Source organism: Arvicanthis niloticus, chromosome 8 (genome assembly GCF_011762505.2).
Source record: "Arvicanthis niloticus isolate mArvNil1 chromosome 8, mArvNil1.pat.X, whole genome shotgun sequence".
NCBI lineage: Eukaryota > Metazoa > Chordata > Mammalia > Rodentia > Muridae > Arvicanthis > Arvicanthis niloticus.
The window spans coordinates 85508304-85523385 of NC_047665.1; the positions used below are offsets into that span (position 1 = coordinate 85508304).

A 15082-nucleotide genomic window follows, 5' to 3' on the forward strand; every position below is an offset into this window, starting at 1 on the left:
TACAGTTACATTTTCTAAACACTTTTATACTAATACAAAGCTAACAATTCAGTGCAGCAATTGAGTCACACTCGGGGCTTCTCCACAGTGATTTCACAACCCATGTTTTCACATAAATATATAAATGTACTTTGATCACATTCTCTGCCTTCTCTGTCCCTCCACCTTCCCAGCCTAGGGCTTGTTGACTAATCAATCATTTAGCTACATAGGCTGTATACTCCTGATGTCAATTTCAGAGATGTTTTCAGAATTTTCTTCTTTCCAATTTAGAATTAAATACTAAAAGTTATATATAAATAACAAAGAAATACAAAGTCAGAAAAGGCAAAAGTTATCTATTATACTGAAAAACTTTACTCTGTTTCATTTTTGTTTTGTTTGTTTTTGAAGCAGTGTCTCATTATGTAGGCCAATTTGGCTTCATCTTTCTGTTTCTAGTTCCCACCTCTGGGATTAACAGCCTGTACCATCACACCTGACAAGGTCAATTTTACCATAAACATCCTTGGCCATCTCTCTCTCTTCTCTCTTCTCTCTCTTCTCTCTCTTCTCTCTCTTCTCTCTCTTCTCTCTCCTCTCTCCTCTCTCCTCTCTCTCTCTCTCTCTCTCTCTCTCTCTCTCTCTCTCTCTCTCTCTCAGCTTACACAGATGAAGACCAAAGAGAGTCGAATTTGGCTTCATGGGTATGAATTCATTTTATTTATCATGCTTGGGCTTTCTATTATACCAGCAAGACTGGGACTGCACAAAAGCCTCTGAGTGTGATTTACTTAGCAATAATGTCACTCTAAGGTTTACACTAGAGATTACCACCTACAGCACTGGCGTCCAGCAGCTAAGAACCTGAGTGAAGATTCTGACTGCTAAAAATGACTGCCTGCAATCAACATCATCCACAACCAAGTCTTCTTCCCTCCCCTTGGCTTTTCCCAAAGGAAAAAATATGTACGTATAAACACAAGTGAGTAGCTGAAGGAGGATAGACGGACAGACAGGCTGATGATGGGCGTTTGTGTGTACATCTGAAGGGAGGGAGGGAATTACTTGTGGCTAATAAAAGCATTCTACTTGAAAATCTAAACTAGGTGAAGCATCAATGAAACTATTTGGTCAGATCAAAGTGAAACATTGTAATGTAACATGTGCTAAATTACTTCTCTGTCGCGGCTTCTCAGAAGGTAGCTATTAAACTAATGCTTACAGTGCTATGGTTCTCTACTGTTAAGTCAGAGGTTCTAGGGCGTTCTCTAAGGCAGAAAGGTATCTTAGACACCCTCACACACAAACCATGTAACTGTGCTGAACATGACGGAGTATAAAAATACCTCTGTGGAGGCTGGAGAGAAGGCTCAGAGGTTAAGAGCACTGGTTGCTCTTCCAGAGGACCCAGGTTCAATTCCCAGTACCCACATGGCAGCTCATAACTGTGTAACTCCAGCCCAAGAGATCTAACACCCTTACACAGACATATACATGCAGGCAAAACATCAATGTACATAAGATAAAACCCTAATTTTACAAAAAAAAAAAAAAAAAAAAAAAAAAAAACTATAACAATGAGTGAAAATTATACAAGTAGTTAATTCAGATCAGATCTCCTTGGAGGAAAAAATAACTAAGAAGCTGAGCTTGATTTGGAAAAATGAGTATACAATGAAGAGAAAAAAATAAAGGGAATTGATTATTGATTAATGGCAGAAGAACTAAAAGCGTATGGAGATGAGGGTGTGAGTCAGTAGTACAGCATGTGCAGGGCACAGAGTTCAAGTCCTAAAACCACATGAAAGGCTTGGAAACCTCCACAGAGCAGCTGTCTGGAAAACAAGCCCTCGTTATTGACTAAACAAAACACTGTATTATTCGCGCTAATGAGGAAATGTGAAATTCTACACCAATTGTTATCCAACCTAAAAGATATGTAGTGTTCATATGCGTCTTTCACTAGCTACACTTTTATCCCCATGTGAAACTATATCATGCCAACAAACAACATTTCAAATAGAAATGATGGATATTTTCATTATAAAGTTTGACAGTGTTAAGTGACTGGGTAGATATCTGGTCTGTGTTGGTTTATAACCTCTCTTATAAGAAGTAAAGCTCCCCGAGTTCGAATCCCGTGCAACTCCCATTGAGTCTCACGGGGGAAGGGGGGGGAGAAGTAAAGTTCTTCCCTAGGGCAGGTAAAATGGCTCAAGGGGGTAAGGTACTTGCCTCCATGCTTGATGACCTGAGTTTAAGTCCCAGGACCTACATGGTAGGACAGAACCAACTCCTACAACCTGTCCTTTTACCTGTAAACACTAGGTGTGACTCACACATACACATACAGACACAAATGCACAAACGCATGTACACACATACACACAGCCACAGATACATACACATATACACACCCACATATACACATACAGACATGCACACACACACACACACATACACCCTGGACAGGGAGAGAAAGAACCAGTGTAAGATCTTGGCTGGGTCTGTTGATCTTCTCTGTTGCATCGTTACACCCTGACGTTTTCCCCACAAAGCATCAGTTACAGTATATGTTACCATGGTATCAGCTGGTTTTGCTATCCCTGTTTTTACCTTTCTGATAAGTACATACTTCAAGTAGTCATAGTCTATATATAGAAGCTTGATAAAAACACAAAACATGTTCACATAAAATATGGAAAGAAGCCCCTGGCACTGGGCAGAGACATCTCATGCATGTTGGTGTTCTTATGTCAGCCAGGGGCAGAACAGATGGCAGTCCTTTGTTCATCCGAGCTTGACACCTGGCTTGGTGGCAAAAGCTCTTTTATGCCTAGGACACATAAAAATCAATCAAATCCAATCCCGGCAGCGCAGCATGGGAAGAGGAAATCGGAGACCTGTGATCCACTATAATGCACACTGTGTGCTGGGAAAGATGCCCACAGCAAGAGTAGGCCATAGACACACAGATACCACCTACCACCATGTAGCAAAGCATAGGAGAAGGAAGACAAAGATCTGTAGACTACCATGCCACCCACAGACATGCCCTCAAGCACACTCTACAGGCGGGTCACAGACACCACTGATTGGAGAATGTCACCCAAGGGCCCCCCAGTCATGTAGCCAGCCTGCATTAGGAGCCACCACACTGTGTGAGTATGTGGTGGTCAGATGGGAGAAAGAGAAGCAGAGCAGCTTGAGCACCGTGAAAAGAGACGGAACTGGAGACTCGAGGGTGGAAGGAAGGAGCCTGTTGTGAGTGATGAGCCCCACCTCCTGGGGCCATGGTGAAGTTCCAGCCTGAGCTGCTGCTGAGGCCATGGCAGAGTCCATGGCTATGCAGTGGCAGGGGTTGGTGTCGATGTCCATGGTCCATATTACCAAGAGAGAACATGGGGCATCCATGGTCAGGGCAGCTGCAAGGGACCATGTGGAAGTCCAGGGGCTGTGCCTAACTGGCCCTGCCCCTCACTGTCTGAGGGCCTCTGGAAAGCTGGTTCCATCTCTCACTGGCAGCAGCACTCAGGAGAGTGGGACCTGCACCTCGCCCAAGCAGCACGTTAGAGCTGGCCCCGGTGGCAGGGGTGTGGATGAGCCAACCTCATGGGCATGAGTGTTGGGAGACCTGAACCAACTGCTGTGGGGCAGCATGGGAGCAGGGGAGATTCCACCTTGCCCCGTGCCCCTCGCCACTTCTGGAAGTCAGAAAAGCTGCACACAAGTCATAAGTACAGAAGAGCTATCCCCGCCCCTCACTAGCGGCTGCGCTCAGAAGAGGGGGATCTGTACCTCCCCCTTAGCAGCACAGCAGAGCTGGCCCTGAAGGTGTGGGTGAGAGGAAGCTGGCCTCGGGGCATGAGAACAGGAGAGCTGACCCTGCCTCCTGATGATGGTGACATTAGGTGGCCTCGCCAGAGCAGTGCTGGAGAGTGTGCCCTGGTGGTGTAGATAAGGGACAGCCAGTGCACAGACCAGCTCAGCTGCCACCCAGGCCCAGATCCAGGACTCTGAGTTGGCCCAAACCCAAAGCTGTATCATCAGCAAATGGTTGGTGCAGATGAAAGGACCTGTCCTCCTGATCCAAAGCCCCAGGATCTCCATGATACAGTGCAAAAACAGGCTAACTGGGAGAAAGCCCAGTCAGGATCCAATACTGATGGTGTCACAGAAGCCAGAGATCTCAAACCAGATCAATAAGTCATTGCAAGGCACATTTGCAAGTACAGATTTGTGGTCAGAGGGACGTAGGGTGGGACACACTGTGACATACTTCAGCTTCCACAATGAGGTATTTTCTATGCTTTCTTTTCTTTGTTTGTATACTTTTTATTATGGGGGAGAGGTTGCAAGAGCCAAGGGCAGACATGAGGGGACAGGGCAATGAGTGGAACAAGGGCACATGATGTGAAACTCACAAGAATTATACAATGTTAAAGAAAAAACAGTAAATAAATATGGAAATAAAAGAAATTTTAATACAGTTCACAGGAAGTTAACCAAACTTACTTTTTTGGTTTGTTTTGTTTTGTTTTTTGGTTTTTCGAGACAGGGTTTCTCTGTGTAGTCCTGGCTGTCCTGGAATTCACTCTGTAGACCAGGCTGGCCTCGAACTCAGAAATCCACCTGCCTCTGCCGCCTAAGTACCAGAATTAAAGGCATGTGCCACCACCGCCTGGCACCAAACTTATTTTTTGTTAAAATAATATGAGAAATGTTTTATATAAAAATATTGAACACATTACTACTGACAAAGTCAATACCAATAAAATATAATTCTTTGAAACAAAAACAGAATAAAGCAACAATACAGGCATGCTCACTGTCGTAGTAAATAATAATTGTTCACCTATGAAATTCAGATAATTGTGGCCTTTATTAACTATTGAGTGTATATTTTCTGTGGCATATTCATCGATATGGCTGGAACAATACAGAGTTGTAAAATGTTAGACCTAAAACACAATGAGTGTCCCACAAAGTAAGTCCCATCATCCACACAAGAGAGACAGCTTTACTGACACATTAAACTCCTATGAAATCGAGGGCCACAATTTTGACCAAGTACTACACGACCACTTTCTAGTCCGAAAACATTTTAAAAATCAGTTTAAAGGCTCTTTGAATTTTCTAAGGACAAAATGTTCAGGACCTGAAACAGCATGTCTTTGACCCCATCCTGAGTCTTAGTTACAGACCACACCCACACTAATTTGTCTGTTCATTCAGCCAACATTCTTTTTTTTTTTTTTTTTTTTTTTTTTTTTTAAACACACACAGCAAACAGTTGTTTGCTACATTTGGGTCATTAACAGTCTTGGTTTTTTAAATTAATTTTTGCTTTTTTTTTTATTTTGTGTGTGAGCATATGTGAATGCAAGCACACATGCACCACAGTTCACACACCGCGGTCAGAGTCAGTCCTCTCTCCCACCTGGGTTCTGGGGATCAAGATCAGGCTGTTAGGATTGGCAGAAAGTGACTCTAGCAACTAATTCATCTCACCAAACCTGGTCTTAGTTTTTTGTTTTGGTTTTTTTTTTTAATAAGTTTTTTTTTAATTTTATTTATTTATTTATTTACTTATTTATTTATTTATTTATTTATTTAAGATTTATTTATTTTATGCATATGAGTACACTATTGCTCTCTTCAGATGCACCGGAAGAGGGCATCAGATCCCATTACAGATGGTTGTGAGCCATCATGTGGTTGCTGGGAATTGAACTCAGGACCTCTGGAAGAGCAGTCAGTGCTCTTAACCACTGAGCCATCTCTCCAGCCCTCAGCCAACATTCTTGAATAGCGATTCCCTATAAAGCATGATAAAAAAAACAAGTAAGAGGAAAGCCTCTGCTGCATGAAGAAACAGCCATTCTACCAGCCAGCTGCCTGGAAGCCTCCGGGGCAAATGGTAGTTCTCCCACAAAGACTTGAAATTAGTGGCCCTAAAGACTAAGACCACAGGACTCCTTTCAGGCACAGAAAGTACTGACATTAGGGCGTGGGATATGACTATGCAATAACATTAGGGCGTGGGATATGACTGTGCAGTAACATTAGGGCGTGGGATATGACTGTGCAGTAACATTAGGGCGTGGGATATGACTATGCAATAACATTAGGGCGTGGGATATGACTGTGCAGTAACATTAGGGCGTGGGATATGACTGTGCAGTAACATTAGGGCGTGGGATATGACTGTGCAGTAACATTAGGGCGTGGGATATGACTATGCATCAAGAGAGACCCTGCCTCAACGAGACAACAAGCAGAGCTAGCTCTCAGAACACTATCCCCTGACAAAACACATGCCATGGCCTACACATAGCCACATGTATACACACCCACACTCTCTCTCTCTCTCTCTCTCTCTCTCTCTCTCTCTCTCTCTCTCACACACACACACACACACACACACACACACACACAAATTTTTAAGAGATAAATTAAGATTTTTATTTAAACCAAATTTTCTAAATTTAAGTGTGACATAATCTTGAATATTACTATAAATCTTCATGAAATAGTTACAAACTAGGAGAAAGTTATTTATTTGAATAAAATCATGCACAATAGCCTCCCTAATAGGAACATACAACTACTGTTTGATCATTCTAAAATTTATTAGCCTATAAAAGTAGCCTGGGCAAAAATCATTCTGAGTCTAACAAAATTAACTAAGCATTTCTTTATTAACTAAGGGACTAACTTTGAGACACTAATTACAAAATAGAGAAAAAAGATTTTTAAATGAACAATACAAATTTATTTTGTTGATTAAAAAGAAGGAATTTACTATCAAAATGCTATACTGCTAGCTAGAGCTGAGACACAGTTCAGCGGTAAACCATCTGCCTACCACGAGGGGGCGCTGTGGTCAGCTGTCACCATTGCAACACAAATGAACACATGTTTAAGTTCTGTTACAGAAAACACAAATTTGACTTTATAAAGGCAACTAAAACAGAATCAAAAATCTATGAGGTGCGCCATTAGTCAGGTACAAGTAGATAATTTATGATTCATATTACACTACTTCATACCACATTCTTAATACAAAGATGGTATAGGTACTGAGCTAAAGTTGTCACATATAACTAATACCTTCCTCTTAAGGCAGTTCTTGGGCCTGAGCTGGCTCGGTGGGTAAATGTGCTTGCTACCAGCTGGATGCCCTGAGTTTAAACCTCAGTATCAGGGCCCACATGGTGAAGGAAAGAACTGAGTCCCACAGGTTGTCCTCTGACCTCAACACATGCACCAGCCCGCACACATGCCCAAACATGTTCTATGGATAAGTAAATACATAAATATATAAATAAATACATAAATACATAAATGTAATATATTAATTCTTGAGTAGAAAAGTAATAACATACATAACAATGCCACACATGAACCCAAACATGACAATGGGTGGTAACTTTGATTTGTGTCATTTCATTTCCATGAAACCATGTAAAAAGTTCTAAATGTTGCCTTTTACGTGGTGCTAGATACATTTGTGTCCTCAGTAGTGCAGGTGATGTCATTCCTACTGAAGAACCGCAGATGGCCTGGAGAGAAGAACAAAGCCCTGCCTACCATCTGGACGCCTGCGAGCCTGCAAGGCCAGGAGATGACTTAACTCCACTCCTAACTCTCAACGCCATTATCCTTTACCTTCTCATGTGTCTGCCCTGTAGGTACCTGGATAGTGTTTTCATAGGATGTCTATTGCTAATGCATGCACGGCCCCATGCTGTATTCACATCTGGAAATGGCTGGGGCCTGGAAAAAATAGTTACTTTTTTGTTCTTTGTTTTGTTGTTGTTGTTGTTGTTGTTGTTGTTGTTGTTGTTGTTGTTTTGATTAGCCCTCAACAAATACATTTGCTTGTTCCATCAACAAAGGTTTATAAAAACCAAGCACAAGCTTTTCATATTCCTAAACATTCAAAGTTATTGCAAAATTTGAAATATAAACTGAATGTAGGCCAAGTCAGGATGATTTTCTTTCCATGAAAACGTTAAGCCAGCCATGGTCACACATAATCCTAACACATGGGAGGACATGGGGGCAAGAGGACTGTGAGTTCAAAGACAACATGGACTATAGACCAAGAACCTGTACTCCAAAAGCAAAAACATTAACCAGATACAATGGATCTTATCTGCAATCCAGCACTTGATACAAGAGGACTATTGCAAATTCAGGGCCAGCCTGGGCTATAGGGATTAAGCCAGAGTAGGTTATATGCTGAGACATAATCTCAAAACCAAGCACAGAACAAAACAAAAATTTTTAATTAATTACTTTTACTATAGGGAGCTGGAGAGACGGCTCAGCTGTTAAGAACACTTGCTGCCCTTCCAGAGGACTCAGTTCAGCTCCCGCACCCACATTAGGCAGCTCACAACTGCCTGCAACTCCAGCTCCAGGGCATCCAGTGTCCTGTCTGGCATCCATGGGCACGTGCACAAATACAAACATAGATATACCCACATGAAGGTGAATGAAAAATAAATCTTTTGAAATTTTTCCATTTTTAACCAATATGCTTTATACCTATTCATTTAAAATGTAAGGACAAAGGGGAACAAGAAGAGAGAAATTTGTCATTAAAAATTACTAGAAATAAGAAAGTTGATACCATATTAAAAAAAGGAAAACTTTTAACATTTTATTTAAAACTTTTGCATTTTAACTACTAAATTATCCAAAAATCGCATAGACTAGAAAATTTTAAATACCCTTATCTTTTAAAGTTTCTTTTTAACTTTTAATCATATGTAGGCATGTGTTTTTATGTATAGTATGTGCAAATTTATACAGGGGCCCATGAAAGCTAGAGGCTTTGGGTCCCTTAGAGCTAGACAGGAACTGTGAGTCACTTGACATGGAAGCTGAAACCAAACTCGGGTCTTCTGCAAGAACAGTACACACCCTTAACTACTAAATGATCTCTCAGCACCCTTAAAGTAGCATTATTTTAACGAGCATGGTTATTCATATTTTCTCTCTGCATTGAAGCAGCCATACCACTGAGCACAGGCTGCCATTTCAGAAAGTGTCTGTCTGGTAGCAGATTCCATGGAGTATAGATGTCAATTAACCAAGATTTAAATAGCTACTTTTCCAGATGAGAAATAATTTCCACAGAGACACCAAGTATAAATTATAAAGAGGACTTAAATAATTATTAAAATATTAGTCAAAATTGATATACTTCATGTTTGAATATCACTCTCAGTGATTTTAATAAACACCCTATCATTTTGGAAGGTTAGAATGCAGCAATGACCCTGAAGTAGAGAACCAATCAACTGCTACAACACACATATCAAGCATTTTTTTTCAGCTTCCAATCCAGTCACACTGAATGCAAGACTCTAATGACATAAGGCAGCCAGCACAGAGCAATGGCAAACATTACCACGTCCCAAGTTCTTCCTTCAAGTAAATACTCAACTGATTCTAATTTTAAGTCATCTGACAGCCTATAGAGTATATATACATACACATACTATAATGTATGTATATATAATACATATATAATCTTTTATTTTGTCAATAATTCAAATGCGTAGCAAAGTTAGTTCTGAAATAAAGGCCATGTAAGAACTGACAGAGTAAAGAAACTGATCTTGGACAGTAAGACCGCTAAGCAAGTGCCCTGCTGCCAAGTCTCACAACCTGTGTTCAATCCCTATGATACACATGGTGGAAGGACAGAAGAGACTTCACGTGCAAGCCAAGGCATGGGCGTGCACACGTGCAGGCATACATATACAAAACACGTACAAAGAGAATGAATAAATAAATGTAATTGAAATAATAATAAAGAATCTTAAACCATCCAAAGTTGTAAGAATTTCTGCAAAGACATTAGCAAATAAATCCAACATCAGCCTTCTCCTCACAAAAACCCACTATTTTCTCTTTCATATTCTCCAATAAGCAGTTGGCATCTTCTCTAGGAAACAGGAGCACACAGAAAAAAGTAAATTCATCTTAGTTCCAGTCAGAACCTTCAACAGTCTTGGATCAGCACACTGTGCCCCACCCCAGAGCTCTACCTGCCTACCAAGAGGCTGGCTCTAACCCAACACACACACAGGTGAAACACACACCACCCTAATCTCCCCCAAACCCCCACCAGCTCAAACCACAGCAAGCATAGCAGCCCTGGGCTCTGCCCCACCCTGTTGGAGTGCCATCTTCCTTCTGGTCCTCACCTTCACCTGCAGCAGTCATGGATCAGCACACCTCACCCCACCCTCTCAGGGGGCAGTCTCTAACCCAACACACACAGCTCCACCTGCATCCCAGGAGGCCTGCTCCAACCTATGACACCCAGGCCAGCTAGAGACAACCAGATATTGAAAGGCAAGCACAATATCAACAGAAGCCAATAAAATATGCAACCATCAGAACCCAGCTCTCTTACTACCATAAACCCTAGATAGCCTAAGACACTTGAAGAGTAAGACTGTGGCCTTAAATCCCATCTCACGAAGATGATAACGGCCTCTTTAGAGGAAACAAACCCCTTAAACAAATACATGAAAGCACAATCAAACAGGTAGAAGCCCTTAAAGAGGAAACAAATAAACCCCTTAAAGAAATAAAGGAAAACACAATCCAACAGGCAAAGAAAAAGAATAAAATGGTCCAAGAAAATGGAAACAGAAACAATAAACACAAACTGAGGCAACCCTGGAGAATTACAGATGCAAGTATCACCAACAGAATACAAGAGATGGAAGAGAGAATCTTAGGCATAGAAGAAATGGATACATCAATCAAAGAAAATGACAAATGTAATAAGTTCCTAACTCAAAAGATCCTGGAAATTTGACACGCTATGAAAAGACCAAACCTACAGACAATAGGTATAGAAGAGAGTGAAGATTCCTAATTCAAAGGGCCAGAAAACATCTTCAACAAAATCATAGAAGAAATGAAGGCACAACATACCCAAACTTACGGGATACAATGAAAGCAGTGCTAAGAGGAAAATTCATAGCACTAAGTACCTTTATTAAAAAAAAAAAAAAAAAATAGATCTCATACAAGCAACTTAACAGCACAACTGAAAACTCTAAAACTAAAGGAAGCAAACACGCCCAAGGGGCAGAAAATAGTCAAACTCAGGGCTGTAATCAATCAATTAGAAACAAAGAGAACAATACAAAGAATCAACAAAATCAAGAGCTGGTTCTTTGAGAACATGGGCAAGATAGATTAAACCCTTAGTTAAACTAAAGGCAGAGAGACAGTATCCAAATTAACAAAATCAGAAATAAAAAGGGAGACATAATAACAGAAACTGAGGAAATTCAAAAAATCATTAGGTCTTATTTCCAAAGCCTGTATTCCACAAAACTGAAAAATCTAAATGAAATGAATTCATTTCTAGACAGAAATCATATAACAAAGTTAAATCAAAATCAGATAGACTATCTAAACAGTGTTATAACTCCTAAGAAAATAGAAGCTGTCATTAAAAGTCTCCCAACCAACAAAAGGCCAGGGTCAGATGGTTTTAGTGCAAAATTCTTCCAGATGTTTGAAGAAGAGCTAATACCAATACTCCTCGAACTATTCTACAAAATAGAAATGGAAGGAACACTACATAATTCATTTCATAAAGCCACAGTTACTATGATACCTAAACCACAAAAGACTCACAAAGAAAGAGAACTTCAGACCAATTTCAGTTATGAACACTGATGCAAAAATACTCAATAAAAGCCGGGGCAGTGGTGACGCACACCTTTAATCCTAGCACTTGGGAGGCAGAGGCAGGCGGATTTCTGAGTTTGAGGCCAGCCTGGTCTACAGAGTGAGTTCCAGGACAGCCAGGGCTACATAGAGAAACCCTGTCTCAAAAAACCAAAAAACAAAAAAACAAAAAAACAAAAAAAAAAAAAAACCTCGATAAAATACTGTGGGTCCCAGTGCCGGAAGGCTTTCCACAATCCGGCCCTCCACTGCCCCCCTCCGCTGCCTCCGCTGCCCCCTCTGCCCCCTCCACTGCCTCCGCTGCACCTGTCGCTCTGTGCTGAGTTGGTCAGGGCTGAGCCAGTGAGAAGTCAAGCTAGCAAGGAGCTCGGGAAGGGTCCTGAAGGCGCTTCGGGAGAGCAGATCTCTTCCCAAGTGGTAGTGTTATAGCTCTTGCACCAGAAACTCTCAGACAACGGGATGATTCTCGCACTCCTTTACTTCTCCCAAATAGGATTCTTATACACAGTTTTAGAGTGAGTCAGGGTCTGGCAGCAGGTGACTCCTATTGGCTTGGTCTGAGAGCTTGGAGATACCTCATCTGCATGTGGGAGAGCCTGAGGCACTGTTCCTCATGACTGATGGCCATAGACCTCTCTGTGGGAGGGGCTGTGGAGGGCTGAAGCTAAGTGAGAGGAACCAGGGGGTCCAGGAGCACTGCCAAACTCCTACCATCCCTTTAGGGTCTCCGGGGTTCAAAACAAGCTCAACTAGGTACCCCACTGACTCTCACAGCTCACCGCCCCACAAAATGCTTGCAACTGAATCCAAGAACACATCAAAAACATCACTCTCCATGATAAAGTAGGCTTCATCCCAGGGATGCAGGCATGGTTCAATATACAAAAATCCATCAATATAATCCACAGTATAAACAAACTGAAAAAAATCTCATGATCATGTCATTAGATACTGAAAAAGCCTTTGAAAAACTCCAATACCCCTTCATGTTAAAAGTCTTGGAGTGATCAGAGATTCAAGGCACATACCTAAACATAAAAAAGAATTATACAGTAAGCCAATAGCCTCAGGTAGACTCTTCAAACAAGGGCAAAAAGCAGCCACACTCTTTACCAAAATACCACAAATATAATCTCTAGGTCACATACTGAAATTCGTCTCCATTGAAACTCTTGAGCCAGGTCTGAGCAGTTCAAAACACTCTCAACAACAAAATCTTCCATTTTCCTACTACGATAGTCCATTAAGCCCCACTTAAAGAATTCCACTGCTTTTCAAATCCAAAGTCCCGAAATCTATATTCTTCCAAACAAAAGCATGCTCAAGCCTATTACAATAATACCCCAATCCCTGGTACCAACTTCTGTCTTAGATAGGGTTTTACTACTCTGAACAGACACCATGACCAAGACAACTCTTATTAGGACAACATTTAATTGGGGCTGGTTTACAAGTTCAGAGGTTCAGTTCATCATCATCAAGGTGGGAACATGGCAGCTTCCAGGCAGGCTCAGTGAAGAAGGAGCTGAGAGTTCTACATCTGAAGGCCACTAGGAGAAGACTGGCTCCCGTGTAGCTAGGAGGAGAGCCTTAAAGACCAGACCCACAGTGACACACTCCCTCCCTATTCCTATGAGGCCACACCTCCTAAGAGTGCCACACCGCGGGCCAAGCATATTCAAACCACCACAAGAGGAAAGATTATCAGCTTAGATGTAGTTCCCAAGAAAGACAAAAGTAGCTGCCGATTGTTAGCAGCAATGATGGAGGTAAGGTGGACATAAAGGACAAAATACACTCATCTCCAGAAGCAGAAGTGCTCTCTAATCAGAACAAGAGAGCCAATGGCTCTCCAGGGAAGTAAGGCCGTGTGCCCGAGGTGTGGAGGACTTGGAACTCTATAGGACAGAGAAGGGGAGCTCTGGGGAATGGAAGAGTCCATCTGCATGTCAGTTCCCCTTTGGTAGATCCTAGTGTGATCTCCTGCTCAGACACTTCCACATGTGTCATTGGTCAAGCAACCTCTCCAGTTCAGGGCTCCTCAGTCCACCTGAGGCTTGTAGGCTATTAACCCTTCACCAACCTGATGCAAATGCTCTCTAGAGCAGTAGTTTTCAACTGTAGGGGCTGCATATCAGTTATCGTGCATATCAGATATTTACATTACAATCCATAACAGTAGCAAAGTTGCAGTTATGGAGTAGCAATGAAATCATTTATGGCTGGGGTCACCACAACATGAGGAACTGTATTAAAGGCTGACAGCATTCGGAAGGTTGAGAACCACTGCTCTAGAGCCAAAGGGCCAAGAAGGTAAAACCTTTCATCACCAGAAAAATCAGACACCTTTCCTCAGGCCTCGACTCCAGTTCACAAGCCTCCAACTGCATCCCACCCCATATCTATTACAGGCTAGAGAATCAGGAACCCAAGACACACAAGCACTTCTACCAACAGAGGCTATTTCCTTTAAGACTGAGAGCTGCATTTCTAAAAGGCTGACTAAATGAGAAGGTAACTAACGAGGCTACCATGGGCATGCGTGTTAATAGGTAGAAGGTTGTGATTAAAATACTTAACTTATAGAAGACCAGTCACATGGTGTGACTTTATGAACCCAGCCACATAGATCCAACACCCCTCACATCCAATGCTAACCACTCAAACCCTGCCTTGGCAGGAGTGGGGGGTGGGGGGGAGCAGCCCATGCACACGAATAAAAGGTTTGCTTTAATTAATTTGGCCATGATGATTTGAGCCACTAGTATTTCTCCTCCCAACTTTGGGATTAACAGTTGTCCTTTCTGCATAAAACCAATCAAAATGAATTGTAACCATTTATTCAACATATATCATATGTCTTTCTTTCTGAATAACTATTCTGTATGATATGCAAATATAGAAAGGGTATACTGAATGGTTGGAGAATTCTGTCACCAACAAAATTATGAATGCAAAAGAAATGTGCAGAAGGAAACCATGGTAAAGACTTATTCTAAGATTTAATATAAAAGAAATTGGGAAATCTAGAAAAGAGATAGAAAACACTCTGTCAACAGCATCAACAGTAGCTCAGGGTAAAACATAGATGCCGAAAGTTAGAGTAAGAGTCTTATCTGGACAGAGCTTCAAAGAAAGGCCAGATTCTAGGAACCGTTTTCATGGAAAAGAGTGAGCTCACTGACTGTAGGCACTGTGCCGTGGCTACAGCCTGCAGATGACTGTAGGTGAAAGGTCCGGGACTCCCCAGAAAGGGGTCCACTTAAGTCTCAGGATAACACGCACCCAAAGGACACACGAGAGACCGTCTTGCTGTAAAATACATGAGGTGGTTTATTATATCAGAGCTCTGGGCCAGCCCATA

The 15082-nt window shown here is 41.7% G+C and overlaps 1 protein-coding gene and 1 non-coding gene across 7 annotated transcripts in view; one reads left to right on the plus strand and one right to left on the minus strand.

Moving 5' to 3' along the window:
• The window catches only part of Bbs9 (Bardet-Biedl syndrome 9), a 369513-nt gene that overhangs the window by 254521 nt on the left and 99910 nt on the right, over positions 1-15082 (minus strand). The gene's annotated exons all lie outside the window — the stretch shown is intronic.
• On the plus strand, positions 2690-2831 carry LOC117714428 (small nucleolar RNA SNORA48). Its single transcript, XR_004607514.1, has one exon. It is a non-coding gene; the product is annotated as a small nucleolar RNA SNORA48 (small nucleolar RNA).